Raw genomic sequence first — 5,831 nt, 5'->3', positions numbered from 1 at the left:
CCGCTCTGCGCCCTGCTCGCCCGCCGTGAGCGGTACCTGCGCCCCCGGCTGCGGCCGGAGCCCGGCAGTTCGGCGGTGCGGGGCCGTGCTGGTCACAGAAGCATCAGCGGTGCCCGGTACCTTCTGGGTGGCCACGTGGCCTCCGAGACCCGCCGGTGGGGGGACACGACGGCAGGTCTGCGGGGCAGAGCTGGGCCCATCGCCGCCTGGCAGTAGCCACCAGCGTTAGCCAGGGCACGTGTAACGCAGCCCTCGGCCGCCCCGGTCCTGCTCCTTCGTCATCTCTTTTGGGGTGAGCACGGTCAACCCGGCCAGGTGACGGAGGTGGGGAGCCGTGTCCCTGCCCCGCTCCCGCCAGCGTGGCAGTTCCCATCGGAGAGGTTTGCGTGCTCAGCATGACAGGAGTAAATAACTCCTCGGCTAATGCCCTTCCCCGAACCCAATGTTTCGGAAGGGGGGGCCTAAAAATAAAGATACTGCTATAAACACAACTGACATTAAGGAGGATGTTCTGGGGACTTTCCAAGTTGGCTGGCAGCAGTATTTTTTTACAGATCAGATACAGTTGACAGGCCTCTTAATCTGGCCACAGGAGTGTCCAGCTGGCAGAACACGCTGTCTGTGCCATCCAAGTGTAATTAAATAAAGATGGATCAATGATTATTAGGTTCCTCGTTGGTGTTAATTTCCTCTCACCCAAGGGCCTGACCACGCTGACTCTTAGTGATGTATTTCTTGGTTTAAGATAATAAAAACTTAGGAGAAACTGTCATGCTTTATCATCTTCTGCAATCAAGAGAAGGATAAGTTTTAATTTCCATGATGAGGAGGTAGTTTATTTCTTGACCTGTATGTCTGTTAAAACACTTGGCCTTCCATACAGATACATTTTTGGCATATGTGTGGCAATTTTGAAATCATAACACTTTGCTGGAAGACAATATTTACAGTGGAAAGGGTTGCCATTTTTAACTTTAAAAGCTTTCTAAGAATTTTGATTTCTAGGTATGACACAACCAATATTCCACCGTGAAGTGTTGAGTTAAAGTTTAAACATAAGCAGATTGAGGTTTAAGCACGAATGATGCTGTGCAGAGAATGATTCACCAGCTTTTACAGCACGAGGTATTGAAAGGTTTGGGCATGCAGCAAAAGTGTGTTGCACTCATCTGCCCTTTTGCCTCTGTGTGTATCCTTGTTTCTGAAAATGTCAGTGAAAGTTGCCGGCTTGACATCATTGAATTCTTTTTTTTTTTTTTCCATAAGATCAGAATTGGGACCAGCAGTAGCAGGGTGTGCAGTACAGGACGCTCTGCCAGTGTTGTACCTGCCCTGCCAAGCATCACCTCCAGCATGCCCAACCTATGACCTATTTCTGAGGAGCCCAATGGCCACTTCTGATCTCATTTACAGAGCCAAAGACTTGTATTTTGAGGAACCAACCCCAGCACATTCATTCCTTCGGCAGCGAGTTGCTGCCATCCCAAGCAGGACCGATTCCTTTATTCCCCTCTCCATCACTGCCTGGGTGTTTGAGGCACAGGGGGTTGTTCTCAAGTTGCCGTCTCTTTTCAAGCCATTTGTGTCTCCAGATTAATTAATGCATTTATAATTATCAGGTGATGCACCAAATTAAAACCAGAAATCTAAGTCTTCCTCTGTGCGAACTTTAATCCAATTGGCAAATATGGAAGGGGCTAAAAGCCAGAGGGAATTTCCCTTCTCCTGGTGGGGCATGCTGAGTCACGCGCGGATTTCTGGTCCTGACATCATGCACTTTTACAAAACATAAGGAAAACAAGGCTTTCACCAGCCTGCTCTTAGCTTAGCTCACCGATCACGGGACAGGGTGACTCAGTGAGATGTTCCCGCCTCCTCCTCCTCCTCCTCCTCCTCCTCCTCCTCGAGGTCGGGGATTTCCTTCCAGCGAGCCCTTCTCCAGCCCAGACCTTGGACCTCGCTCTCACAGCATTGCCTATTGCCCCCAGCCCTGGGTTGTGCCTCTGGGCGGTTTCTCAGCCCCCTGGAGAGGCCGTGTGAGAAGCTGTGCTGTATTCCCACATATATTAACTTCAGATGGTTTTTTCCCTCTGTTTGCTGGAGGATCTGGGTTTTGGCGTTCTCAGCATGCAGCATTGGCTGTGCGGATGTTTTCTTACAGTTGTTCAGGAATCCCACAGCATCGCAGAAACCCCTGACCAAGAAGTGGTTTGTCAGCCCTAACTGCTGAACAGCCAGCTCCGCAGATGGATGTAGCAAAGGGGATGGGGGAAAAAAAAAAAAAAAAAAAAAAATTCGAGTTTAAAATTTCAAAGTTACAGAGGAAAAGCTCAAAAAGGAGCAATTAACATCTCTGCAGCACTCTGCTTTCTCTCTACACCCACTTTCTGCTGGGAAGTGTTTAAAAATATTTAGTGAGATTCTTGCTCTGAGGGCACTATCACCAGAAATACTCTTTATGTCCAAACTTTTCATGTTCACAGTGAAGTCCTGGTGGGATGAAGGGGAGGAGGGTGTCTCAGGCTTTTCCCTGCTTGCAAACCACAACAGAGGCTGATAATGATTTTCCAGAGGGAATTCTTCCCCAAATCATCCCTCCAGCCTGAGGCCCCCTCCACTGCCCCAGACTCCCAGCAAAGGGGGGGAAGGTTTGCCCCCCGTGCCCGGCTCTGGCAGGATGGTCTGTGGTGATGGAGGGATGGCACAGAGCCGCAGCGGGCAGGTTCTCACCAGGCTGGACCCGGTGCCACACGCTCCTTCCAGAGGCTTCTGGAGAGATGCAGGATCGTCTGGACGCGCCAGGTCAGACGCTGGTGACTCAGCCAGGTCCTGTGACAGCTTCCTTCCTCTGCCAGCCCAGTGAAAACACAGAAACCCTCTTCATCAGCAGCGCAGGCAGAAAGGAAGGTTGACCGTTTGGGGTTTGGGGTTTTTTTTCTGTCTCATTTTAGGGGTTGAGTTGTCCTGAAGGTTATCCCTGCCGCGTCAGGTGTTTACACAGGCTCAGCATCATTGCACGTCGGTGTGACATGAAGCTTTTAAGGGCAGAAAACTCTAGGTCAGTGTTTTCATTGAGACGGAGGAGCAGATAAGGAAAATGGGTGGAGAGCAGGCACGCTGCAGGTATCTGGGTGTGCTGCAAATAGGTAAGTATTTTGTGTTCCCAAAGGTGAGGAGAAACTTTTTGCGAGGTAAACAACTTGCTGGGGGGGGGTGTTGCTCTGAGAACCTGACTTGTAGCTTTTGCTCTGAGTTAAAGCAGCAACGTGTCAACACACAGGAGGTAAGCACCCTGTTGGGATCTTCATCTCTGGTGGCTAAGGAGAATTTACAGACATTTGTACTGCACTGAAACAAGTCCTGGTGATGTTTGAACACAGCCACGTGTAAAGCACGTAGTAAATGAAGTTACTTTGTTTTATGAGAAAAGCAGCAAGTGCTCTTTGCTTAAAGCAGCCCAGGAAGGACAGAGCCTGACCTGTTCACAGATGGGCCAAACGCCAGAGCCAAACTCTTTTAGAGAGCTAGATAAATCAGCTATAAATCTGGATTACATTTTATATCTAGACCTAATAAATGTTTTCTCTTTCTCATTTTTGTAATGGCCTCGGGACCTGTGGATGGCTGTCGGAGTCCTTTCCGTGGAAGGCCCTCATTTCTGCAGCGTGCTCAGTACTGCCAACATCAGCTGGTCAAAGATCATGAGGTGACCTTAAAAAAAAAAATCTCTGTTTGTTTGCTGCTGGGGTTTTGAGTCTCTGCAGTTCATATTAGAAACTTTGCTCTGCAAAAGGACCAAGGCTCAAAACCTGCTTGTTAAAAACAGAACAAAAGCCAAAACTGGGATAAGAGGGAGGGACTACAAGAATAAAAGGGAACTCTGTAGGTCTGATATAAAAATCACAAGTGCTGGCAGTTTTGCTTACTCCCTCATTTTTTCCAGGAGAGCCCAAGGTTTTTGTCATGCGAGGGTGGTATAAAGCTTATTCATTTCTTCAGACTTTTATGAAGACAAAGTATAACAGCAGAAATTAGATTAAGCTTTATCCTTGGGAAAGAGTCTAATTAATTGTATTGGAGAAATTATTAATGTTACTTTGTTCTCTTCTGCTGCAGACACGCCACATATCCTGAGCAGTAGGAGTGTTTTGCACATCTGAAAATAAACAGTCAGTATCTAAGGCACTAAAACGTGTCATGTTATTTCTCTAAACTCTTTAACAGCAGTAGGATTTCACACGCCTTTCCCACAGGCAGCTCTTACTTGTCTGCCACCTCTGGAGGACTTTTGCCATTAATTCCTGCGAACCCTCTGTTGGCTCCTGGGTTTAACACGTGGGTTTAAGGCGAGAAAGCAGGCAGGCTGGGTGGGACAGAGCTTCTGGGGCTTGTTTTCTTTGGTCTAGTGATGAAAATGCTCTTGTTGGTGTGGTTGAGGCTTCATCTGCAGCTGGGGGAGTGAGTTATGGGTGGGTGTGCTGGCTTGGGCTCTGAGCCTGGGGACGTGGCTGCTCTCCATGGAGCCGATCAAGCACCCGAGGGCTGGGCTGCTCTGGGACACGGGACATGCTGCTGACTGCAGGTGACAGTCGCCTGGGCAGTGCCTTGCAAAATCCAGGCGAGGAAGCACAGCTTCAGCTTCCCTCGGGTTTTTTTTAGTATTCCCAAGAGTGATGTTCAGTGCATTTCCCTACTCAGGGATGTGCCGGGTGTGAGCATCGCTGGGGCCGTGGCAGCAAAGGCATAAACTGCTGGTGCTGTCCAAAGGGCTCCCTCTGCCGATTTCCTTCCTGGATTTTCTAATCACCAGGAGTGGCCATTTCAAGATGGGAAAAATGTGGTTTATTTTATAAACTAGAGACTAGGGACACAGGTAGGCAAGACCATCTCCTGCAGAAGTGGGCGATCTGTGCTTTTCCTCATGCATGTGCATGGCTTTCAGCGAGGCACGTGTATCCCCCAGGGCGCCTGGAGGCAGCGCCTGCCCCTGGGTGCTGAGCTCCCCCCCTCGCCATTCCAGAAGGGAACAGAGCGGAGGCCCGAGGGCCCGCTCGCTGGGTTTCCCCATTTCAGAAGGATTCCCGCCGCGGCCGAGCATCGCCCCGCGCCTGCGTGGCCGCTCCTGCCTCTGGCACGGGCACACGCTTTGCTTTACATCCCTCTCTAATCGATCCAAACATTTCAAAGAACAGACTTGGATCGCTGGAAGCCAGTCCTACAATATTTACACGCCTGAGAAATATTTACTGACTGAAAGAGCTCCGGGGAACGGAAGATGACAACTTTAGCTGGAGGAATTATGTACCCACATACAGGGCACACGAGCTGCCGCCTCCTGTTCGACCTCACCAACAACCGCAGAAGCGAGTTCGGGCGATGGTGGGATGTAAACTCGACTTTTCACACCCGACCTCGCTGCGCAGCTCCTCCTGGTCTATAAGGAAATAAAGCCGGACCCCTTAACAGAAGAAAACACGAGCAAAATAATTTTTAAATCTGTTTTATTCTGTCCTTCATGCAGGCAAACAGCTTGGGGCCGTGACCCCGGAATGCCAGGCCCTGCGGAAGAGCGATGCGGTCCCTCCAGGCGGCAGCTGCCATTGGCCGTTTTCCTCCGGCATTGATCTGCTCTCAAGCCACGTTAGATGCTGTGGCCTTCACCAAGAGGAAACGCTTCTGTGGAAATGGCAGCGAAGACGCACGGCACCGCCTCGGGGGCTGCTGGCCCCGACCCCGTCCTGCCCCCCCGGCTGTGCCGGCCCTGACCGCGGGGCCACGGGCACAGCCCGGCCACAGGGGCTGAGCCCGCGTCCACGGGCACCCTGCGCGCC

This window comes from Athene cunicularia, assembly GCF_003259725.1.
Source record: "Athene cunicularia isolate RWA chromosome 13 unlocalized genomic scaffold, athCun1 chr13_part1, whole genome shotgun sequence".
Lineage (NCBI taxonomy): Eukaryota > Metazoa > Chordata > Aves > Strigiformes > Strigidae > Athene > Athene cunicularia.
Note: the sequence above shows the minus strand (reverse complement) of the source record.